The sequence below is a fragment of the Gallus gallus genome, chromosome 4 (genome assembly GCF_016699485.2).
Source record: "Gallus gallus isolate bGalGal1 chromosome 4, bGalGal1.mat.broiler.GRCg7b, whole genome shotgun sequence".
NCBI lineage: Eukaryota > Metazoa > Chordata > Aves > Galliformes > Phasianidae > Gallus > Gallus gallus.
In genome coordinates, this window is record NC_052535.1 from 40,893,057 (window position 1) to 40,919,775 (window position 26,719).

The window sequence follows — 26,719 nt, forward strand, 5'->3', positions numbered from 1 at the left end:
AGACTTCTTCCTACTCAGTTAATTGGTATATTAAAAAAAAAATAGGTAAAAACTTTTCTGTAAGGAAAAGAAATAACAGTTTCTAAGCTCCCAGGAAACTCAAACTGATATTCTGTGCACTTTAACACTACAAGTAATAAACTGTTTATTACTATAGGTAATAAACAATAGAAATAAAGCAACAATATGCATTTGTGTTATTAGAAGAATACAGTCTGCAGTGGAAATGAAGCACTGTGGCAGCAAAAACTGGCAACTACTGATTGATCTCTCTGCCTGAATGCATGAAAAATAATCCCAGATGTCTGGATTGACATTATCAAATGAAGAGACAATATTATTTCCTCTGATTTGTCCTAACTTTTGTCATTTGTCATTATTGTCATAATTGTCATTATTGTCATAATGTCATTGTCATAAGACAACATTCTGGTAAAGAAAGAAGGAAAGGAAGGAAGAACTAGAGAGGATGAAGGGAAATAAATAAATCGAGGGTAGAGGCACATTCCTTACTTAAAATAGCACTTAGATTACCACAATCAAACATCCTACAGTTTAGCTGTGTCTATTGTAACGTTATATGAGTAGATCAAAATAGTCCAACTGTGTCCTGCATTAAGTCCATTATGTAATTGTACAGCACTTCCTATCTTGATATTTTTCCAAGGTTGGATTTTTTTTTTTTTTTTGAAAGCACACCAGATATGAGAAGAAAATCTGGACATGAGTCAAACTTCAACAAAGTTATGAACTTTTCTGTGGACTTCATCAGGTCTACACACTTAACAGTTTTTTCTGAAATCCTCACACATGGCTGAAGCAGGAATAGCAAAAAAATGTATTAGCTGCTACTAAAGATTGAACTGATATACCAGGTCAGTACAGCCCTGGCAATTTCAGAGCTAGTGAAGCATAAGCACAGTTAACATATGCCACAGTTCAAGCTGAAGTGTGTATTACCTGACAACTCTGCAGGTTAACTGCTATGCAAGCTACAAAGTTCTCATAGAACTTCCTTGCGTAAAAGAAAGCTAATGATCAAACAAGTTTTACACAAGCATCTGATTATTCTATAATTATCCTTGTTCCACTTACATCTGTGATGCTAGAAGCCACTATTAAACTGCAGGAGCGAAACTCTAACATTCTCTGAGGTTAATTCATCAAGCTGTAATTCAGACAAAGCTATCTGGAAACATCAAGTTCATTAGCAATACTCAAAAATAATTATGTTCGCTGATGTATTGATTATTTGCTTCAGTACTGTTGCAAAACTATGCTTTTCAAGTTTCCTACACAGCTTTCCTGTACGTAAATATAGAATTACCCAAAGAGTCATTAGCTTTTCAAGCCTTCGGATGGTTATTATCTGTTACTGTTTTGAGGATATGGTGTTTAATTCAACTTTTAAGTAGTTCTTCAGATCTGCTTGCTGGTCTACTTTGCTCCTGATTTATTCACAGAAAGCAAAAAGAAAATTTTCTCTGATTTCTACAGAATTCCAACTAAAGTCAATGAAGTTTCTGGGACAAGTCACACGAATATCTGTAAAACTGTGTTCTTATTCCCAAGAGTACTATTTAAAAAATATTTCCAGCTCTAAAAATCAAATCAATGCATATTCATATTTATTTGGTCAAATTCCTTTCTCTTGTCATCTGATCACTTTTTCTTCAGAAATACGAAGTCCATACCTTCAGAATCATATTTTCAAATAGTTCTCTTGGATTTCATGGTTATTTTTAAAGAACTATTTTAATTAATTATTAACATCTATTATTTTCCTATCATATCCAAAACAGTCATTCTTTCCAATAAAACTAACTCCTCTGCAACATACACCAGTATTATTAAACAACAGAAGCCAGTCACTTAATTTTTCTTAACTAGCAGAGATATCACTATTAATTTCAATCTCACCAAAGCTAATCTTTTAGTTAAGTTGCTTGAGACCAGGGTTTGTTGTTTTTTTTTTTTGTAATTGTTGAGTTTATCAAGATATGATGAGCAGCCCATCTTCTTCATGCTTTCCTTCAATGACTGTAATACACAGCTCTGTTAAAAATTTGACATATGAGTTCCCGAAGATACAGAGAAGAGGGTATTGAGGAACATTAATGCAGTCGGTACCAATTACAAACTCTCAAGAAACACTTCCCGACTTTCTCACTGTGATAGATTAAGCGTGCATCCTCAGGATGTTTCTGCCAAAAAGAAATTATAGTATCTGAACTTGGCCAGCAAAGATGTGTGGCATAAGCAGAAGACATTAGATCACTCTGCTCTGCTTTGCAGATTTACGATTCTAAGTTGTTGGAGGCAGCAAAAGAAAACTGAGTTCTGACGAAGGCGTATACAGTGACAGTCTATCATGGGAATCACTCAAGTTGGCTTTATGTGAGAACCACTCAGTAGTCATTGATTATATGCTCATGAAGTATGTAACTCATTACTGACTAAAGGGTCTGAGTGTCAGAATTTATGAACAGGCTGGTAAAAGCATATGGCATGATTTTACTAGTTTTGACTGCTTGCAGAAGCTGTTGACATCTCTTAGGAATAACGACAGATTATATAAAACGGTATATTGCAGTTTCAGTTTAAGCACGTACAGATATATACGTATGCTCACCAGCATACATATATAACGGCACATATATAAGCATAACAGATTAATGCATCGCACTACCTTCGTATAATCTGTATGCCGTTATGCAGAATCACAGAACTGTAGGGATTGGAAGGGGCCTCAGGAGTCCAATCTCCCTGCTAAAGCAGGTTCCCCAAAGTAGGTCAAGCAGGAAAGCATCCAGGGGAGTCTTGAATGTCTCCCGAGAAGGAGATTCCACCTCTCTGGGCAGCCTGTACCGGTGCTGCGTCACTCTGACAGTAAAGTCAAAATATTCCTTGTATTAGCACGGAACTTTGTGTAACAGTTTGTGCCCACTGTCCCTTGTTCCATAGCTGGGCAACAAAGAAAAGAGCCTGGCCCCATCCACTTGGCTCCCACCTGTTAGATATTTGTAAGCACTGATTAGATCTCTTCTCACAGTCTCCTCCAGGCTGAACAGCCCCAGGTCTCTCAGTCTTTCCTTATACAGGGAGATGCTCCAGGCCCCTAATCAACTTTGTGGCCCTTTGCTGGACTCTTTCCAGCAGTTCCTTGTCTTTTTTGAACTGAAGAGCCCGTAATTGGACATAGTACCCCAGATACAGCCTCACCAGGGCAGAGCAGAGGGGGAAGATCACCCCCCTCAACCTCCTGGCCACCTGAAACTGCTGTTCTAAACAATTAATCAACATGGGTAGTGAATAGTTAAGCCTTTCTTAATATGAGATGACCTAGAATATTTACGTAAGAAATAACCAACAGAAGCATGAATTTCAGTCAACTGCTCAGTAATAATTTTAGAGCAAAGAAATGAAAGGATCATGCCTGTTCATGTGTTATATCCAAACACTATCATACATAATAATATCGAAAGTTAATCCATTCAAGGAACAGTGAGTAAATCAGATTTCACCAGTCAGAAAATAAAAATAATACAAGTGGTCTAATTCAATAGAACAATTTCTTAGATGAAATATAGAATTGATATAACTGCTGCACACCACTCAGACATCAATGCTGTAACCAAGCTTACTTCTACAGTGTGCAACACATCTACTACATTTTAGTACATATGATATTTCAGGTGTTAAAGAAAAGGTCTGCTCTACTGATATGTTGTGGTAGAATGACCTTCATGTTCATGTAATTTCATTACTACATTTAGTTCTAATTTGAATTCAAATACTGAGATTATTCTTGCAATCATTTTTAAGCACTCTATATCTCAGGTGTTCCCTATAACTCTCTCTCTCTGTAGCCCCATCTGTAACCTCCTCACCCCACACACCTCTCTGACCTCAGCACCCAGCTGTCTGTATTCTAAGGATTGAAACTGCAGAGTTTAAACAAAGTGTTGTGAGGAAGCCTGCAGAAACATACAGCAAAATTGCAATGGTAGAATTGCTGAGATGGAATTGTTAGCAGTTCAAGGATTCAAGATAAAAGAAATCTTAACAGAAAACAACAGCTAATCTAGGTGGGAGTCCTTGAGTCATTGGGAGATTTGACAGTGGGATTGTCAATGTGATTGGTTTCAAAGGAGTCCATTGAAAAACACAGTTTGTCAACACTGAGGAAACATTCTAGGCAGACATTAGGTGTGATCTCTTGACTGTGCTATGCCTGCAAGAGGGACTTGTAGGGTACTTACCAGGCATGGTGAGCATAACAACATATAGCCTAGTAGCTTGTTTAACTCAACCTACCATTCTGAATGCTATCACATTAGCTTACTTTTTGTTTATATATATTCTCCTTGTAGTCTCCACACACAAAGGTTAAACATGACTAAACAAAAGGACAGGTGCTAACAGATATAATCCCCAGATATAAACCCCAAGTAATCCTATCTGCACAGTCAGGTAAGCTCACTCCCTATTCTTTTGCACTGCCTGCTCACTAGCTTAATTCACTGTGGCTTCCCTTCTTCTATGAGCTATATATTTCCTTCTAAGAAATCCAAACATTATTACCAAGAGCTTTCTCCAAAGTCTGTCATAGAGAGTGTAGTTGCTCACCACACCAAGTAAAGCACGCACCACCCTAGAGAGCCAGTGCATTCCTTTCACCTTCAAATATCCTCATAGTTTTTTCACAAAAATAAACATTACAGAAAAACACCTACAAAGTCACACCTCAGAACTAGTCAAAACAGGACAAAAAAATCCAACAACACATTTCATCTGTCACAGAAATTTCAGTTCACACAGATTTGCTCAGCAACCTTGTTCTTTACTTACAGTACCCCACAGTGAAAACAGCAGTCTTTCCAAGTTATGTATTCTGTGTAGTTGCAAGCTCAAAGTTACAAATCGGGCTTAAACCAAAGTCTGAAGATACTGATTCCAAGAGTCCATATGCACTTGCTTAATTATTTGATTAAAATACATATACTGGTGTTCTGTTTTGTTTTTCCCTGTAGAGAAGAAAATACGTGATTATAAAAACCTATCTGCTACCTCTGCTTCCTCTTCTGTAATTCATGTTTGACATGATCAACAACGTTACCCTCCATCCCCACAACCATATAAAGAGTACCCGGATAATGATTAATGGCAGAAGCATGCATGACAGGTTATCAACATATACCACATAACCGTTGCCTACATCCAGCATTTATTTTCATATTTGCATGATCAAAAATCGTGCCAGTAATGCCAATGACTTGGCAGTGAAGAAAATGAATTTCTTCTATTTCTTTTTCAGTAACTTATCTACTATTCAGCATTTTCCCAATGCTATCTGAAGGGGTCAGCTTCCTCCTTTTCCTTTAGGTAACATGAAGGAGCACATGAAGTTCATACTGCAATTTTGCAATTAAAAAAAAAAAAAAAGCTGGCGTTGGAAGGGATCTCTGGTCCAGATCCAACCTTCTGCTGAAAGCAAATAATCCAGGGTCCTGTGAAACTAATTGTTCATGTCCAGTAAGGGGAATGCCACCAGTTCTCTGGGCAAGCTACAGTTCATTCTCATAGTCTGACATAACTTCCCCTGAAATGCCACGTGCCTGTTTTCCTTGTTCTGTCATGGTGTATCATCATGAGGAGAGCACCTGCATTTCCTCTGTAAACACTTTCTACTTATTGGAGAACTATGTCTATCTCCCCTTTGCTGGGATCTAAGCCTCTGCTCTAGGTTGGAAGAATATATACATACATATTCTAGCAACACTTTCTGCAAATGTTGAGTTCTGAAACTCTGTTGAAACAGTATCATCCCCTGGCCTTTTCTCTTGTAGTCTCACAAGTAAGAACCACAGTTTTCAATCAACTCCTTTCTCCCCATCCCACCAAAACAATATAAAAAGTTTTACAAATAAGCAGAGTCAGTGTTATCAAGCAAGGTTTTCCATTGTCTTCTTTAGTTTTCTTGACCTTTTAATACCACCATATCCTCTCAGACAGGGTACTCCTTGAGTATACCTGTACTACAAAGTTAGTATACATTTGTAGTAACTATCTGTCTCATCTTGAAGTCTTGCCAAATACATTCAAGCTTATTACTGGTGCACAAGGTGGAATGTAGACTTATGTAGACTTGCTGTCCTATGACCTGAAAAGATCCTTACTTCTGTTGCACCTAGTCTGCATCATCCTTGAAATTTCTTTAGCTGTACACCCCAGTACCGAATAGCTTTCCAGACCAATATGCATGATGACGGATGAGACAAACATTTTCAAGTACAAATTTAGAGATTTAGTCAAAGTGGCTTGCCATCAAACAGTAAATTATACTGTTATTAATGCTATTAATATTATACATTTAGACAACAGAAGCAATGTTATAAAATATTTGTATTATGCAGTTGAAACAAAAAACATCATTGCTCTGAATCCTTACATTTTCACTGTATTTACCAGAAATGCTATCACACTATGCCAAAAACCATGGCAAAGGTGAGCCTAAAATGACAATAGTGTTTCCTCACTACTCCTATGCACACTTTCTCAAAATCACAGCAGATGCCTATAAATCCATCAGAATTTCTCAAAATTCTAATTCTGTTATCCTACAACAAACTCACTGATGCTTTCTTACACAGGGTAACTGAACTTACAGTCTCCATTTATTAAATCTCAGTTAGCGTGTGGCAGAGGCAGAGCTACCTTGGGATCACTTTTAAAATGCTCCTGAAAAAAAAGCCACCTTTTAATGATAACCAGCCAGCCTCATTAACATTCAGAATACTTTGTAGTTTATCCTTCTATTAATTGTAAGAAATGATCACTGTATCTTCAATCCTCCCTCATCATTTAGGAAACATACAAGTTTCTAGGAAACTGGCTGACACACTTTTGGTGTTAAAACTTTAAGGCTCATTGTACTTTGGGTTTTTTCTTTCCCCTTAACTAAGCCCTCCTGCAAAAGGTAATGTTCACATAAGAGGAGTAATCCAAAACACTACAAAGAAACCTTTCTCCAAACTTCTAAATTGGATTCTTTAAAGTTCTCTTCCTCTGGCCTTATGAATATTTGTAATTCTGGTTACAGCACAGTGATGCCTCACAAGCCTTCTTTAATACCTGTACACAAATGCAAGTCATCATTTTACTTTACACAAGTACAGCTGTAGTTAGACAAATGAATTTTATGAAGACTATGCTCGTTCATCTTAAAAGCACAGCTCAGCCCATTATTGTTATACAGAGAAATAAACAGTACTTAGCATTTTTGTTATGAGCTGAACTTCTTTCTTGTTTTGGTAATTAGACAAAATCATCTTGCTTTCCATTTGAAGCTTAAGCACATACAAACGTCCAGATTTTTATATCACACAGAAACACAGCACAATTAGCATTCCAGTCTTTTGCCATGCCACCTCCCTTTACAAATAAGTACATTTTTCAAGAACTAAGAAAAAAAAAAACAGTCTGCATTTTCAGGTTAAACAGTTGGATAAATAATGAATCTAAGAATTTTATGAATTTTGTAAGAATATTTAATAAGGAAAAATGTACAGAAAGAAGCAGCTGGCTATTTACTCTTTTCCTCACTGGGATAATATTGACAACAAGTATGTTAGCACCATGAGAAAAAAAAAAACACTAAAGTTGGATGCAGAAAGCCAAGGAGCTTACAGTTTAATAAAAATATATTAGTGGTAATTGAGCAATTGGTCATATTAAATATGCAAGTTATATTTGCTTCTGCTCTGCTGTATGTGTCATGACTGTGAACAACTCAACAGCAGATATATATTCCCCCCCCCCCCCCCCCCCCCCCATGAATTCTTTTAAAATATAGAACAGACTGATGGAATGCAAGCTCTTGTTCACCGTTGATGAAAATGCACAGCTAAAGGTCGTAACTGTTGAAAAACTGTATTTTTTAGCTGAGAATTTTTTCAATAGTGTTACTGTGCTCTTTGTACCTGTTATAGTTTCCATAGTAATAAATGGGAGGCATTATTTTCAGAGTGACCCATCTATAAAGTGTGTAAAATGTTGTGATAATAAAAAAGACAGCTTAAGTACTTCAGTAAACTTTCTTCTGAAGCTATACTTCTTATACAATAGCTGACATTTAGTACTAACAACTAAATGCCAGATTCTTTATATCCGATTCTGACATTGAATACCTGTATGTCTAGACTTCAACAATCAACAGCTTTGATTTCCTGAGCTGAGACCCAAATTCTAGTTTCTACTCACAGGACGGAAACCTGTTTGTCCAATAACATTTTAATATGAGGAGAGGAGAGGAGAGGAGAGGAGAGGAGAGGAGAGGAGAGGAGAGGAGAGGAGAGGAGAGGAGAGGAGAGGAGAGGAGAGGAGAGGAGAGGAGAGGAGAGGAGAGGAGAGGAGAGGAGAGGAGAGGAGAGGAGAGGAGAGGAGAGGAGAGGAGAGGAGAGGAGAGGAGAGGAGAGGAGAGGAGAGGAGAGGAGAGGAGGTGTGTCAATGGGTCACTTCTAAGAACTCCTCTCATATTCATTACATCACAGGGTAATGATCTTCATTTCCACTTCTCTCTCAAGATCATTTGTCACAAAGTAATACAATGTTGGTAACCCACTGTTTCTATAAGACATAGAAGTCATTAACTTATGTCCCTTCAGAAGGCAGCAGATTGAAAGACTGGCATTTCTGCTGCCCATGTAGGTACCCCAAGCACCAGGCACCCTCTGCAATCACTATCGCTGCCTGTATAGAAGCAATAAGTTCCTTTCACTTTCATGTTTACTCCTAGAAAAAGAATTTCAAATTTATAGTTCCTGAATGGAAGGACTTCTCTTGACTCAGTATTTCAAACCCAGAAGAGATGTGAGATTTCGGGCAAGATGCTGTACACTGTGCACCATTTTCTACTGACCAGCTCAGCACAGACTTTCAATGAACATGTAGTCTAACTCAGAAAACAGTCTCTTCATAAAGCATAGAGAGCTGGAGTGCTCTAACTAGGCAGACTGGACTGTTCTGCACAATTGCACTGAATTCAAATGCATGTCTGACCATCTTTGGCAAATCCAGAAAAATTCAGACCAACACAGACAGCTATCAACAAAACAAATACAAGGAATGGGCATCTTCAGCTGAAGCTCTGGCACACACTAGCACAACATTAGATAAGGAAAGCAAAGGGCAGGAAGAAAAATGTCTTGTAAAGCAGTATTAAGAGTGACACTGCAAAGAGCACATAGTAAAAGAAAGATGAAGCCATTCAGATTGTAAAGTAGATTAAATTAGCTTCCCAAGCCAACACAGTAGCTCTCTTATCATTAACCCATAGAGCATGCATCAGTGACAAACTGCAGAGGCTACAGAGCCAGTCATCACTTGACTACAGACTGTAAGGTTTTATTTTGTGTGGGTGTCACACAATTGATTCACTACATTGCTGGATTTCAACCAAACAACAAGCCTACCGAAGAGAATTTCTCACAATAAAGCACCTTTGTATGATAATTGAGCTACGAGATAAGATATATGTCTATCACAAAGTGATTATTGACTATGAGAAGCCTTCAATTTAGTAGAAAATTACTTTGTATAAGAGCTCTCCAGAGCCAGAGACAAAGGTTACATTTAGCTCTCTTAACACACAGCAAAAGAGAACAAGGCTTCCACTGGACCTCTGTATATCAAATCATCAAACAATGGGAAGAAAACTAAGCAATGGTAAAACTCTTTCCATAGCTTTTTATATACTGTCCAAAAGGTAATTTACCCAAGAAGTGTACAGAAAGAAAATGAGTGTGTAATTCACAGACAATAGAACTTTCCTCATCAGCTACACATTTAAAGTGTGAAGATTTAATAGTGGTAAAGACTCCAAATTCACTGAAGTAATAAGAAATTAATACTCTAGTTTCTGCATTTAACTGTAAAAATGAATCAAAGATGAAAATCTTACAGATGAAACTAAAATAAAAAGGAGATCTTATCCACCAATTTCATGATCATTATGAATTACTTTTTTTTTTTTTTAACCAGTGTATTACAGGAAAATAAAATATGGAGGAAAAACAGGACAATAAGAGAATCAGCTAACTGAATCTAAGAACAGAATTCAAGGTACTTGTCACCTTGAAACCATACTTAGAATTTAAAACCAAATTAGAAGTAATAGTAAATTATATCCATCATTCACACACATGCAACCAGAAAACACTAAGGTGTCGTATTCCCCTTAGAACAGCAGTCTTTTCAGCATTTGAGAACACACATGCCAACAAAGAGCTAAGTTCAGCAACATGCAGGTTTTACTAGCTATACTTGCACTGTAAGTTCTCAGAACAAGCTGTATAGTTTTTTCTAGTTGCAAAAAATGGAGGTAGAACACATTAGTCTTCTCTGAGGGAGTGGTGAGATGCTGGAACAGGCTGTCGAGGGAGGCAGTGGAGTCACTGTTCCTAGAGGTGTTCAAGAAATATTTACATGTTGTACTGAGGGACATGGTTTAATGGAAAATATTGGTGGTAGGTGGACAGCCGGACTGGATGATCTTGGAGATCTTTCCAAGCTTTGGTCATTCTGTGATTCTCTAATTCTATTCTATACAACGAGTTGTGTGCACAGTTTAGAATGTAATACCTTACAGCCCCTGTTCAGTGGAGAACTACAGCACTACTACTTCCCAAGTTTCCATCTTCACGTTGAATGATTTTCACTTTTTCCAGTAAAAAGCCAGCAAGTATTCTCAAAAGTCAAAATATTTGTTTGCACAAAGAGCAAATAAATCAAAAGGATCAAAAACTAAATTTATTCAAATATGCTATAAGAAATAATCAGTACTAAAAAAGATCCACACGATAATCTTAGCTTTAACAGCAGAACCAGATGTATTACCTAAAGAGGTGAAAATTAACAAACGTAAAAGGAAACAAAGTTTATTATAATATCATTTGATAAAAGATGTTGTATCAGACTTCAGAAAATGGTGCATTTTTAGATTGATATGGTTGTTGATGTTGATTTTTTTTAATGTGCACTCATTTACATATTTGGGGTTTTTTTGTTTGTTTTTAACTCTGGCTGGGACATGCATGAATATTAGCAAAATTAGGTCCTATTTAAAAAAAACAATTTTTTATTTTTATATCAAAGATGATGGAAAATTAACAAGCAGAACTGAAGAATACCCATTTTGTAACCATGATATACAATTAGAAAGAGCAGCACTTTGTTGCAGAAGTATGAGTTCTCTTACACAGATAGAATGCTATGTATTGCACAGTTGCTATCTTTGAACTACACTTGCTACAACTTGGAGTTTAGCTTTAAAAGTTATGAAAATTTACAGGAAAGTTCCATGCAAGACAAAGTATTTTATCTCACCTCTACCCAGAAAAAAAGAAAGGATAAAGATTTGCCAAACATACAGGCTATTTGCAACAAGAAATACATTGGGTTTCTTACTCCAATTTGCCTAATGCTGCTCTAAGATCCCGAAAAACAAACAAACAAAAAAAAAAAAAAACCAAGAACTCATTTCAGATTAACATATTTAAAAATATCTAGCCCAAATGGACCTAAATATAAAAGAAAAACAAAAGCTGAGAAGGCTCAAAGCAAAAGCATTGTTACAAATTAGCTGAAGGGCACCGTTAGAACAATGAAAACATGCTTACTAGTCTGAGGGGCAGTCACAATTATACGTTTTCTTCAGTTCCACACCAGCTCACTCAGAGAATTTATTTAACATATAAGAATGGTTGAGTAGAGCACATTGCGCTGGAAAACCGTATAACCCCACTTAGATCTTTATTTTATTTATTTATATTTTAATACCTACAGAGAAAAGTTGGGGAAAAAAATAGCTTACAGGGTTAAAATAATGAAGAAAAAACAGTAGTTAGGCAGAAAACCAAAGATTTCAGCATCAACCCCCATGTAGTTTAGTATTTATCATTTTTAACAGTGGATTTCTGGTCCAAAATACTAATGAAATACACATTTACGTAGTAATAAATTAAAAGAGACAAACAGGGACTTAGATTTGGAGGACTTTTTTTTTAATTCACTTTGCTTTGTATTAAATTATGAGATACTATTAGAAGAAAACTAGAGATTCATGAAGACAAGTCCTGAGACAAAGACACTGAGAAGACATAGGACATAGGCCAAGTGTGAAAAGGATATTTTCAACAGTTTTGCACCAGCAGGCAGCATATCCAATGTACAGTATATGCTAACAGCTCTCAAATCATGTAAACCCTTTGATTATCAGCAAGTTAGAATCAAATCTCATAAGAAGTTACTTGCATTTAACTGTTTTCACAGCAGTGACCAAAAAACCATAATATTAAACTTGGACGATCTATCTTCTATAATGTAAAAACTATCTTGCAGCAGTTTTCCAAAGAAAAAGTTTTGAGGAACAGAGAGCAATTTAAGGTAGCAAAGTTACAGAAAGCAGAGTGGAGAAAATTTTTTACTTTCAGTGTCACATGTTGTTCTCATATCTCTTTGCAAAAATGATTATATTAGATAATAAACTGATTTTCCATTTAAAGGTGTTACATAATATAACATCTTCAAACATTTAGGAGACAGAGTTAATCCAGAATTCAGGCATCTAAGTTTGACATTGTTCCATAAAGAGGGAATAAAGTACTGGCTTCATTAAAGGATGACAATTTGGGGGGTTTTGTTTTTTAAATTATGATCATGGTAGCAATCTGAATTTTAAATCCTGAAACATTTTGTCTGTGACACACATTTTCTCCCTATTAACCAGTATTTCTGTTGTGATTATGAAGTGCTTTTAAACAAAGCATTTTCTAATGACAGCTCATTGTGTAGTGGAGCCCCTCAGAGTTCAGTCTCAGCAAGCTTTACACTTGTACAGGTGCTCAGTCATTCATAACCTTGGGGCATCAAAGGAGTGCTTGGGAAAGCAGGGTAGCTACCAGGGACTTTTTTGTTTTGTTTTGTTTTACTAGGGCTGAAATAATCACTTGCTCAATAAGCATTATTTTCTACAGCTTATGTTTTCCTATGTATGTTTTGTCACTGTAGATATGTTACAAATATGATAGACATTTCAAAACTGCTGTCATCTAATAAGTAAGAATATCTTCACCACAGTGAAGAAATAAAAAAAACAAGGCATTCCCTGAAATGTAAATTGACATTAAACTTAGAAGTAGCCTCCCAGAAGTATGATTGAGATGGATTACCATGGCAATGATGAAATAGAGCCTTATACTTATGTGTCGTATGCACATCTGTTCCCTGGGTAAGTTGACAAGGTTTCCATGCAGATAACACTTCTTTCACGGGCTTCAAACAAACAAAGGAACAAAAAAACAAACACAAGTAATACACTTCTGAGTAAGTATGACTGCTGAGAACAACTCTTAAGCAGATTGGTTTGTGTACTAATGAAGAAACAATTTTAGACAACAGATTGCCTTTTTTAAATTAAAAAGATATGTAAGTACTGCATCTCTTCCTTGCGTTTTCCTCGTTCTACTCAAAAGTTAAGATGCACTGCAACACAGATTCAACAATAAATCTTTTTTCCTGGCTACAAGTCATTCACAAAACACATTTTTGAGACACAGATTTGGCTCTCAAAATACCAACTGTGGAGAATTTCTGTGGGGAGATGCAGAGCGAGGAGACAATTCAGACAAATAGTGAAAAAGGTAGTTACACACAAAGCTCTGGAGGCTGCAGTCTGGACTGACCACAGCGAAGTCAATCACGAGCTGCGAATGCAGCTAAATACAGGAATGCCAGAAATACAGTTGCACCTGAGAAACAGATGAGACCAAAATAGAAAACCAAGAGAGAAGACCTGGGAGAAGTGATTGTTGTTCTGAGTGAACAAGGACAGCAACAAAGAATTAGCAAAGAATTCCAATAATTCCAGTATGTAAGTAGCAATACGGAAACTTCAGTTTATGATAAGAAGGCCACGAAATTCCTTGAAAAGAATAGTTGGTTGAATGGTAGATGGGCAAGTGAAAGTTTGATTGTATTCATCTTTATGTTGCTTTTCTTTATAACTTTCCCCTTTCCCCTTTCTTTTTTGGATGAAACAATCTGTACATCAAATGCACATGCCACTTAGCACAAGAGAGTCCTATCCTTCTCTCTGAGTCTTTAGCTGTTACAGCAGAACAAAAAAGATTAATGCTAGTAATGAATAGGTAAAGCTCCTGATTACAGAGTATAGATGATACAAAGTATGAGGCAGAAGTTCTCCATATCTTTCTTCTGACATCAAAGCTGGCTAAAACAGATTTTACCTCCTCTTCCCTTTTAAAAGGTTCAATGCTGCCCTTACTCAGCATCCTCAGTATCACCAGCAAAACTGTTCTGGAGCAATAAGGTGATTCAATATGGTTAAAAAGATTTTTATATTTATTTATTTATTTTGCCACAGAATTACTCAGTTTAGATTGGTGTAAAGGACCAGTGAAAAAACACTTTCTGGGATATGTTTGGTATGACTCAGACACCTGCAAGTAGGACATGACAACTGGTTGTCTGTATAGTGCTCTAAGAGATTGAACTGAAAAGGTTCTGAGGGTAGAAACAAATAGCCAAAGAGCTGGAATAATTTAACTTTTGCATCAAGAAAAGCATGTATGGAACCAGGACTTCAAACATCATCTACAGTTTTTGAAAATCATCAGCAGATACTCAGTCAATAAATGAAAAGATTCTATGTGAAAGTGCTATAATGAGGACAAAAAAGAAAGCTTCCAAGAAAATACATTTTCTTTTCTCTAATAAAGTTTCTCAACCACTGACTGAAGATAGTGAACCTCCCTGCGATTCTTTACCATTATGACTACTAGCAGCTGAACCAAAAATTGACAGAATCCTTCACAATATTACTCTGTACAACACTACCAGCAGTGTGAAATTGAGTGTGATCACAGCCCCAGTCAATTCTACTGGTCCAGGGAGTTTTCAGTTTAGGTCAATTTTATCTTCAGATCCTCATGCTCCTGAAGCACAGAAGTAAAGAAAACAAAGCTAAAGACAGTAGGATGAAAGTCTGTAAAAAGGAAGCAAGTGCAGAGAGATTTCAGAAATCACTAAAAGCTCTTCCTGTCCTGCAGGAAAACAAAAACACATCTAGGCAGCACAAAGTATGTCCTGTGCATACAGGAAGTAGTCCTCCCAAACCTGACTCAAACCCAAAGAGTCCACGTACTGTCTGAGCGTCAAACACTCCCACAGCTGTACATCACAAGCTCCTCAAGAGACAAACATCATATATACAAAAATCTCTTATTCAGAAGAGGTTGTTTATTTATTTTTTTAATGATTTTCTGCTACCTGTTGACTAATCTCTTTGTACCAAGAACTTCTGACAAGGTAGCATTTGAAATCCTTCTTTAACCACTTCCCCTCTCCTCATCAATCCGCCTTTCTCTTTGTTAAATCCAGTCCTCGCTCCTTCAGTTCCTACTGAAGAAGGACTCCTTGCCATTCCCCTTGATTGTTGGAACAGCTGTTGCTAGTTCACCAGTCCTACACAATCTCCTCTCATTCTTTTTCTATGGTTTCTTCCTCAATTTTTGCAAGAAAAAAAAAATCAAAGAGCATCTCAGAGTGAATACACACTAAGATATGTAAGTGTTTAACAGTGAGTCTAAAGAAGAGTGGAAAAGCCTAACCTTTATCCCACTCGCACTTCAGTGTTGCTAATCCTAACTATTGAGGAAATAAGCCATACCATCTCTATTAAAAAAAAAAAAAATCCCTGTTCTAGAACATTTTACAACTATCTACTATTCTTTTTCTCAGGAATACATAAGCCATAATAAATCTTTTGCAAAATGAAGTAAAATTAATTAGTTTAGTCTTGCAGTTGCAAATGAGCACATTTTGCTTCCTACTGCAATAGACCAGGAAGACATACGCAGTTTAATCTAAAAGGCAGCTAAAAATCCAATTACATTAACAGTAGTTTTTAAGTGAATGGACAGTACCTTCTTACCCACTGTATCTAATTCACAGGCTATCCTCTGCCCACACCCTAAATTAGCTGTAGATTTGCTGAAACACCACATAAAGGATGAATCTGTATCAACTATTGTATCTTTTCTCCAAAGCTTGATTTCCCCTTAGACCACCAGCTCACCCATTTGGATTCTCATCCCTCAATTTCACTCTGTTCACTGCAGCAAATAGAAATATTTTAAAATTACCTCGATAGGATTTGAATGTTCCTTGAATGTGATCTTTTATTTCAGTATAACATAAGATCAGGTTTAGTTATCTCTGCTGTTCAAGAACAAGGTCTGCCCCAGTGATTTGCAGGGGTTAGTGTGCAACCAAAAGTGTATTATACATTGGTGCTGAGGTGACTCATTGCCAGAAACAGAGCCACCAAAATTAAAATTGCTAGTTTCCAGAACGCATTAAACAAGCTTTACTTCTAATAAAAGACTACGTTTTATCTCTCTCATTATATCAGGTTGTAGACCTAAAAATATGAGCAGAACTCATCATGAGATTAAACAGGTATGTAAAGCCTGCAAGAAAGGTTCCTAAAATGGGTTTTATCAGTCATAATGTTTGATGGTTGTTACTGCATAAATCAGTGCAATTTCAGATAATGTTGTTAGCAGTTCAAATACCTTTTCATCTGAAATCAAACATATAATGGTCAGTCTGCCATAAAGTGGAATTAGCTGTGGAGATAATGGAAATGGCTCAGACCAAACTTCAACAACCTTCACTCCTGCTGTGACCTAGGGACCACAGCACACTGTCAATTAGCACATGCCTCATCCCTCTTTCTTCCTCACCCCACTTGCTCAGGAAGCAGATAAATCTGGGCTTAGTCCTTGCTGGCTGCCCTCCTTCCCTCATTGTGCCCTGCTTTCTGCCCTTGAAAATGGCTGATGCTCTTTTGAACATCATTATGGCTACAGCTGAATGTTACCCTGTCCCACTGGAGAAAAGATTTAAAATAAGAAGGTAGAGATCAATGTGGGAGCAACTACTTCAGCCAAAACAATTTGTTACGTATTTCTTCAGAGATAAAATTAACATGATTTTTGACATAGCTTTAAAGACAAAACAATTTGTGAATAAACAGAGGAACTATAATCACAGATGTCTATCAGAAGGGATCTTGACCATCTTTTTTTTTTTTTTTTTTACATTCAAAATGCTCTCACTCCAAATACTCCATATGGGTCAAAAATCATATGCACAGGGACAGCAGCAAGTCTACCCCCTGCATTCTACATCACCAAACCACCATGACAGTATATTCTGGAACACCTTGCTTGCTTTTTCTTCCCTGCAGGGGTGGAAAAGCAGCTAGCAGAAGTCCCACATATCAGTGCAATGACTGGAGTAAAGAACCATCACACATGTGACCCTACAGGTTTCTTGAAATTGATCCCACATTGAACAAATTAAGGCAAAAAGATGCTGCCCTTATTAGAGTACTATAATAGAACCCCAAAGAAAAGATCTCTATAGGGATTATTTAAGGCTTTCATGGAAACAGTTCCTATTGAACAGGCAGTGCTAAAATATGCTTGTTTTCTGAAACTGTGTCTGCTAAGCCACGGAACTTATATTCAACAGGAGACCATTATGCTGTCATAACATTTGATTCCATTTACATTACCTCTTAATTAACACTGCAACATTTAGCAGCTATTATAAGAGACATTCTCAAGAGTTCTAGATTTCAGCAGTACTCGCAGGCAGACTGCCTTTAGGTACAGTACTGCAATGGTTTAAGATTAGAGATGCCATTTGAAATAATGAAGCTGCCATTATCTTGGACTCATCCATGTTTCTAGAGGAAAAGTATTTACAAATACTTCAAGCTAATGGTGTCTCCACTTGCTACTTCTTATGCTTAAAAAAGAAAGTCTACAAATTCTTTCTTACTTACAAAACAGATGCACTGTTTCACTTACTTAGACTGATTTAATAAACATACATTCATACAGCCCGTAGAGGCAAATGTTTATATATGTATCAGTGCACGTGTGTGCTAAACTGCAATCAGTCTTCTCCGTGTGACTAACTCAACAACAACAAAAAAACTAGTCCTACAGAATCCATCATTGAACTGCTAAAATAGTCGCCCAAAAGTAACAGGTTCACACATAACACTTACTTACAGACCTGAATGAAAGAATGCAGTTTCGGAAGTACAAACATATTTGCAACATAACAGAGCTGCAAGTCATCTTGTAGGAAAACATCTCCATCGCACAAATGCAAAGTGTAATGTAATGCTGTTCCATTCTGATAACTTCCAAACCATGACTCTGCTAAGTTCACAGAATGCATTAGTTTATAACTTCAACTGCTATCAATATAATAACATGTTAATATAAGTTAAAGAAAAAAACCTTCACTACCTGTGAAACCAACATATTGTTTTTCTTTTTAGAGCAGAAGCATTGGTTTCCAGAAGGCAGATTTCAAATAGTATTAATTATTACTTTATCAGCTACACAATAAATGTTTTGAGACAATGATTTTTGCAGCCTCTTACCGTCAGTGCTTTAAAAAATGTTTCATCTCTGGTTTCTAAATATCTGCATTAATTGGAATGACTCGTAATGTATCCTGTCGCTTCAAAGGCAACCATACTCCATGTTACTCTTAGGACAGAGGTAAGTGCCCAAAAGTTGACATTCGCTCATCTAACAAGCAGTATGGATAAGGTGATTATACAGGAATTAAGAATTTCTTCCCTTTCTCTCCTGCAGAAGGGAAACTTCAGGGTTTTCCAAAGTTAAAGTTTACTCATCCATACTGAGCTGTGATTTTAGACACTGAATTTCTAGCTACAGTATGTGTAAAGCACAGCTACATATAAAGACGGTACCTATCTTCAGCAGAAAGTACAATCAATCTAGTAAGGACATGGAGTTTAACATCAGTACTACAAATATTTGGAGGAAGCACTTCAACCGATCAAATCTGGAAGCAACGCTCAGTGAATATGCTCAGTAAAGGTGGGGAATCTTACTGCGTAGATTTACAAATAAGAGCTGGGAAGAAGACATGGAAAAATACACACAAGTTATTGAAGATAGGCATCTGTGTTTCACTAGGAAGGTTTTTCAAGCAGTTCATCTTGTAAAACCTGTCTTGGAAATACATATAATAAGATATATAGAAAATATACAAATGCAACTTTCGAAAGTAGCTTTACTCCAGAATGCACTGTGCTATAAAAAAATATTTTATATATATATAGTCATTTTTTTTCCTCCAGAAAAACCCTCTTTGACACTTTCTTATACTCCACGTTGCACCAAAGACACTCCACAAATACAGATGTCAAGACATCAGTGTTTTGTAAATCTTCGATAACACATTCAACTATACATTTATCAACTATGCGGAAAGTCATACATTTGTTTTGGAGGAAATCCAACATTAAACTCTATCTCATTCAAGCTAACACTTATACGAGAACTAAGGAAGAAAAAAGGAAAAAAAAAAAGAAAGCCCCATTATTTCTGAGTTTCCTCATTTGGGAAAGCACAGAATTGAATTCAGGTTCAGAAGAAATATCTGAATACTTTGACATACAAGAATAAAGTATGTGAGAAATGCATCTGCAATAGTAAAAAGAGGAAGGTTGGGATACAACACAAAAAGACTCCCCAGTGAAAGCTGCAGCATCTGATGTGAGATGGAAACGGGCTTGTTTTACAGTTGTGAATATAACTTGTGTGAAACTCAGCATTTCCACTGACTCAGGAGGCACACACTCCAAGCACTTTCCATAGTTGGACTGGTGGTTTGGGACTTCATTTATTTACTTTTTAACTTTAAAAGAAAACAGAACCTAAAGCTGAGGGAAAAAGTATAGAGATGTAAGAGCCCACATGTACTTACGAATTTTACTAATGCGTTAATCACGAGTTCTGCAAATAGCATAACCTATCTGACTTGTTACATTTAATCTCTTATTTAATGCAATGTCTGGCCCTTTCCTTCAATACATGTCTTTGCTGCAAGCAGCAGGAATCATTTCTATGGAAAATGCAGCCATCAGATCACACTGTGTTGCTTCTTGTTACACCAACTTCATCCCATATTGGATCGAGAAAACTTTCAGATGAAATGCAACAAGTTCATGCAGCTATTGCTCGAGTTTCTCACAGCACATTCTCAAGTTTGGAAGAAATACAAGAGATTTGAGAACAAAGAGCTTGGAAAATAAAGTCTAACCATGCAGAAATTGATTTATCACTGTACTGAGCAGTGTTTAAACCAGTATGCAATTGCAATAGAAAAATACTACATTCCCTGCTTAGTTTGTGGAGACTGACAAGAGGAGTGCTGCTCCACCACCTCTGATCCAGCCTTAGCGAGTTTCTAATCAGCATAAGAGGCAGAAACTGACATAAAACTCCAGCCCTAAGTGGTAAGTGCCATGAAACTGTGGTTCACTTACCAGTTCAGCCAAACACAAGATGCAAAGGCGTTTCGCTGGACAAAGCGTACAACGTTTGTCTCCCATTAGCTCTGGCTCCACACAGCTCCCGAGGCGCTCAGCAGCGCGCACGCAGCGCAGGGACACGCGGAGCCATACAGCCTTCCTTCCCGGCGCGCAAGGTGCGTCCCTGTGCTGCTAGCCACGCTAACAACTTCACTGCTGCAGCCCTTTTGGAAGCCTTGCCATAGCCACAATAAATTATTAAATATTCTCATCCCCTATTCACTTCCCTGGAAGAGCGCAGCTTACTATATTTTCAGAAAGCCAGCCTACTAAAATGTCATTAACTGTCCAATTAGCACAGCCTGGTCCTTGCTAGCTGCGGAGTAGAGGGCGAATCTTTTAATTGTTAACTGCAATCTAATCATTTTAGCAACCGCGCTTTTTTACGTTCTGTGGTTATGAAGACGGGCTCCCCCCAGAATCCCGCCTTTCCCCACACGTAGCGGGCACCGCGCTGACGGCCGCCGCGAGGGAAAGCCACGCGACCAAGGGCAGCCGCAGCCCCGCACGCCCGCAGCAGCAGCCGACGCGCGAGGCTGTACTGGGAGCCCCTCGCGGCGCCCCGCACGTCCCACCTGCAGGGCCCCCGCCCCGTGGTCGCCCCGCGCATCTTCTGCGTTACAAACCTCCCGTCCAGTCCCGCGTGAAACGTAAGTTTCTCTCCTTGCTTCCTGAGTGGCGAGATTCCGCGGGCAGGGCGAAACAAATGCGGCATTGCCCTGAGAGCGCTGTCCGCCCGGCGACGTGGGGACCCGCCGTTGCCCCCGCAGGACCCCGCCTGTTGCGCGGCCGCGCGGCTCACTGCGAGGCGAAACTTGGTTGCGCCGGGCAGGGGCGCGAAGCAGCGCTCGTGCTCGCCCTCGAGCCCAATAGGGCTTAGCAGGGAGCAGGACCTCGCCGCCTCCCGCGTAGTACCCACGAGCCCCGAGCGCTCTCGCCCTCCTGCGCGAGGCGAGCCGGGCTGCGGGAGACAAAGTTTGACACGCGAGCGGCTCCTGCCGAGCACGGAGCCGGCCCCGCGCCGCGCGGGCACACGTGCGAACGAGGCACTCACTCACCTGCCGTCGCCGCTCCGGCGCTGGCGGGGGAAAGACAGACGGCCGGAGCCGCGGCCCCGCGCTCCCTCCGCCCCACGGCGGGCGGGAAGGGGCAGGGGCCGGCAGCCCCCCAGCGGAGCAGGTGGAGCGGGGCGGCTGGCGGCGAGCAACACGTTCAGCTCCGAACTTTGCGGCTCCAGTCACAAACAAACAAATACGGCCAAGGAAAGACCTCTCCCATCCGATCCCAGCCTGCTCGGCAGCCGCTGCCTCTCTTATTGGTGCGGAGGTTATTTATTTATTTGATTTTTCCCCCCCACCCTCCCCCTGCACGCACACGCACACACGCCTTCCCTCTTCTTCCTCACTCCTCCCCTCCCTCCCCGGCCTTTCTCTCCCCGCCCGCAGCCGAGCCAGCTCCGCTCTTCTCCGCGCAGCGCGCCCGCCACCGCTCCGCAGCCGGCTGCGAGGGGCGGGCGCGCCGCGGGGAGGCGGGCGCGGGGCGGGAGCGGGGGCGGGCGAGTGCGGGGCCGTGGCCGGGCCACGGGCGAGAGCGGGTGTGAGGCGCCGCCGGCCGCCCCCCGGCAGGGCGCGGAGCCTGGGATCGGCAGGGGAGCCAGGCAGGGAGGGTCGATGAGGGGTGCACGGGGAGTGGGCCGTTATGCGGTGCGGCAGCGGGGTGCGGGCACGGCAGGGCATGGCCTGCCCCTGCCCCTGCGTGCCTGTGCCTATGTGCTCCCGTGGAGCGCGGCGCCGAGCTGGCTTTCAAGGAGATTCCAGGCTCGCCAGCCGCAGTGTGCTTGGTGCGCGTCGCTTCGCTGCAGCTTGTGTGACTGGTGCGGATCAAGCTTTATTTCACCTTTTACGGGCTACTGACCCTTTGTAGTGACTCTCTTATTGAACTCCCTTTTACCCCCGGCCCCCACATCCAGTGGCACAGCGGGTCTCACCTGTCCGCTCCTTAGGGCCGTGCACACCCTGCGATTATCGCAAGGGAGGGGACCATAAACGAGGGCTGCGGCGACGGCTGCGCGAAGGAAGGATTTCCTTCAGCGTTCCTGCAGCATCCGTCCGAGCCCCGCTTCTCTCTGCAGCTGTCAGTGGGGAACAAACGTTCCTGTCCCACAGAGGCTGTTTTCATCCTGCTGTACACACACGTGACAGGTGGAATATCGATACTGTGATCCTCTCTCCCATCCTTTCCCTCTGGAAATTAAGGTTTGAATTAGGTTTCCCAGTGGCAGAAGACAGAAATGTGCGATCCCCAAAGTTGGTACAAACTCTCCTGGATAATCTGATCTGGGTTTTTGTTCGGTTGTTGTTCCTGAATAGAATTCCCACCCCTTTTCTTCCCCGACAGTAGATAAACACTCTGCTTATTCTTTTTCACTTCCAGGGGAAAAAAAAATATATATTCACAGCACTATGAGAAACAAGGAAATTGCAAAGGTGCTTGGAGAATAAATAGTTATTTGGCAATATTGCTATGCAGTAAAACATAAATTGTATCCCCACTTCTCTTCAGGTGACAAGATGTAGAAATGTACAGATTGCTTTTATCCCAAGTCAGTCAATGAATTTATGTAGATTTGCCATTTCAAACAGAGGGTACAAATCTTTCTTTGTGCAGCATCTGTAATTCTACCTTTGTCAACTGAAGACAATAAACTAGAAAGATTAATGTACGTTTTATCTTCAGTAGTAAATCGTATTGTCAAACTGGGAGAACTTTTTATTCAAAGAGCTGGATCAATAGTTGACTTTGTTTTGAAGCATTTATTTAAGAAGCTACTTAAAAAGAAACGAGGTTCATGCTCTTAACATCCTTAAAGAAGTCTCTCAGAGGCAATTATTCTATTTGCCAATCTAGCGGTCACTGCCGTGTAGCAACAAAAAGCATGAAAGTTAGATGTAGAAATCCCTTTGGGTTCAGACAGTGCATTCTCAATGGAAGAAATACAGTGGGAAATTAAAAAGTGAAATGCACTTTAAAAAAACTCTCTATTTGAGTGTTTTAAAGGGCTTTCTTTGAATAGGTGAGTTTCATCTCTAACCAGTGAGCTTCAAGGTCAACTAAATACAAATGACTGATGTGGTCCGTGCCTGAAAGAAAGGCGCCAACTTCATGTAACGTTATTTAAGCAATACATACATAGTTGGCTGCCTGAGTGTTGTTTTAATCCATAAAATGTTAAGGTTCAGAAGAGCACAGTGTGTCCTTAACTGGAATAAACTGCTGTATTTTCAAATAGGGGAGATTACTGAAGCTGCTGCTTTAGTAATGGTGGCCGTTTTCAACACCTATCAAAATCAGTGAAAAGAGCCCAAACGATTTCAGTTAAATTGAGTTTGACACTTATATTGTAGATGACCGCTTGAAATTTCAACAGTTTCAAGTACCTTTAAAAGCAACTTATTTACAATTGATTTGAGACTCTCCTATTTTTATCTGGATAGTGAGGATAGGAAGCACTATCTAAAAACAGCAAAGCCCTCCAAAAGACTGATATCACGTATATATCATCTGCATATCCTATCTGCTTCGATCAAAATGAATTCAGTTGGCCAAAGGACCCAACTCAACAGAACTTTGGCAAAGTCACGCTAATGAGGACTTAGGTAGCTACTGAGTATATTGGCTGCTTACCTGAGTTATGCCAGCAGAGTATTATTTAGTGTTCTGGAGTCACAGCTGAGAAATTTTCAAGAAGACAAAGAATAAATAGCAACAAAAAAAAAAAAAAAAAAAAAAAAAGAGGGAAAAAAGGGCATAAAAAATGCAGAGTGAAAGGAAAAAGAATGAAAAGGCAAAGCCATAATGTTTTTTTAAACTTCATTGTCTGTTGTTTACTTGCTTTCATTTGGCCTCTTTCATCATTTACATCCCTGTGATCTTATGTTTGGCATTTTGGTTTCTTAAGGTGTTTCAAATCGAGATCGCTAAATGAAAAAATAACGCAACCCCCACTGCCACCCTCCAACACCGATACAACTTTAAAACTGCTTTCTTCTACTGTCTTTTCACTCCCTGAGTTCTGTTTGGACTCCTAAAAGCCTACTTCTAAAGGGCTTTAAAGAGGTAGTAATGTTACATGTAGCTGCTGATGCACATCCTCTGCAATATGTTGTACTTCAGAAATGCATCTAATAATCTCAGCAGAAAATGAAACATAGGCATTAATATTTTCAAATGTTGACTCAAATCAGTCAAATCTGAGAAAATTCTGTTTAAATAGCAAGAGACACAGCTCATAAGGAAGAAGTTTCTCCAAAACAAATGGTGTTTGCCATCCCCAGCCATTTTATCTGTGCTGGAGGAGGCTTTCTACAAATAAATAATAAAAGAAAGGGATGGATTTTTCTTCCACAGCTGAACACACAGGCTTCCACTTCGTTTTTCAATTTCTTTTCAGGTAGCTGAAATGCTTTTGATCACAATTTATAAATATGTCAGGCAAAGCTCTGGTAAACTAGCAGGAATATATATTGAACAGTTTGAGTTTGAAAATTGTGTCAGAAATTGTATGTTGGCATATGTTATAAAGAATCAAGAGTTCTATACAAGTGCATGTTGAAGTGCATGACAATATATTATGTAGTCTTGTCTAATTATATAAAGATTTGGTGAATAGCTCTTTCAGCCAGACAGGATTTGGAAAATTTTCCTACTGTGAGCATTTCAAAGGCAAGACTAGGTAGGAAGTCTCCCCTCTTCAGGCTCACTAAGCAAAGTGTTACCTTGACCTTAGCCCATCCGATAGCTGTTCAAGAATTCAGCCTGACCTGTTCTCAACTTTCTGTAAGCAAAGATGAAGATCTCTAACTGATTTGGAAATGTGCACTAAAGCTGTGTATTTCAAATAAAGGCATGTCAACAAGTAGATCTGGAAGCGGGAAAAGACACCATAAAGATGACAGAAGAAAACTGTGTGGCCTTTGAGGGCCACTAAGATGATCAGAGGGCTGTAGTACCTCCCCTTGTTTAGCTTGGAAAACAGAAGGCTCTGAAGAGACCTCATTGCGGCCTTCCAACACTTGAAGGGAGCATATAAACAGGAGGGGCAATGTCTGTTTACGAGGGTGGATAGTGATAGAACAAGGGAGAATGGTTTTGAACTTTGCCAGGGGAGATTTAGATTGGATATCAGGAGGAAGTTTTTCTCACAGAGGGTGGTGACACACTGGAACAGGTTGCCCAAGGAGGTTGTGGATGCCCCATACCTGGATACGTTCAAGGATAGGTTGGACGTGGCTCTGGGCAGCCTGGTCTAGTGGCTGGCGACCCTGCCCATGGCAAGAAGGTTTGAAACTAGGTGATCATTCTGGTCCTTTTCAACCCAGGCCATCCTATGATTCTATGATTTTATGAAAATGTGGATTCTCTCATGCAGCTGTATTTGAGGACAGTGATTTGCTTCACTGTGAATTAGTCTTTTTAAGTTGAGGTGATGTAAATATGTTTGAAAAATAAGTTCAGAGCCTGACCAGTATTTATTTTTCCCAATAAGTTAATAAGACTATTTTTTGGGGATAGGGAGACATGCAAGCATGCATGCAAGGTTGATGTCTTCTAGACAGAAAGAGAAACAGCAGCTGCCTTTGGTAGTGGACATTGTTCAGAGTCTGTCTCTGTTCTGGTGACTCAAGATCAGCGTCTTGTGGAGTATGAACAGGGATGTTACATAGACCATTGTCATTACTGAAACTCTAAGACGTTCACATATGAGCAGGCCCATGTCACATGTCCTTCAGCAATAAGGATGAGCTTCCTTGCCTTCATCAGATAGGTACAACATGTGTTTTCATATGTGTCATAAAGGGAGCTGAAAAGAGCACATTTTTTTATGTTTTGGGGGTACTTGAATAGTCATTCACTATGGTCATATGTTGTAACTGGCATGGTTCTGTAGCATTTGTGCAGAGAAGAGCCGTACTCGAGTCAGAGTTGCAGAGCTGAACCAAAGAGCTCTCTGGGTAGTGTGTGTTGGCACACAGGTAGGTGGATGCTGCTGTAAAGAGCCTCGCTACAGAAGATGAAACGGCAGAGAGCTGCTTAGGAATGTTTTGCAGACTGAGTGGTGTGCTTCTCCTGATTTGGAGTGAATCAATGGTTACAGCCCAGTCTGCAGTTGTATATCTTGTGTTTGTTTCCTCTTATTTTTGTTTTGTT

General features: G+C 39.5%; 1 protein-coding gene across 5 annotated transcripts in view; it reads right to left on the reverse strand.

Annotated features, from left to right (window-relative positions):
- The window catches only part of TENM3 (teneurin transmembrane protein 3), a 1,287,844-nt gene extending 1,266,012 nt beyond the window's left edge, over nt 1-21,832 (reverse strand). For 4 of the 5 annotated variants that reach the window (XM_046940097.1, XM_046940098.1, XM_046940100.1 and 1 more), the window contains exon 1: nt 21,571-21,832. The gene's annotated coding sequence lies outside the window, so the exon portion shown is untranslated. Of the gene's footprint in view, nt 1-21,138 lie in introns of all 5 variants that reach the window. The other variant, XM_046940101.1, reaches the window with a different exon arrangement.
- Nucleotides 21,833-26,719: the final 4,887 nt, after the last annotated feature.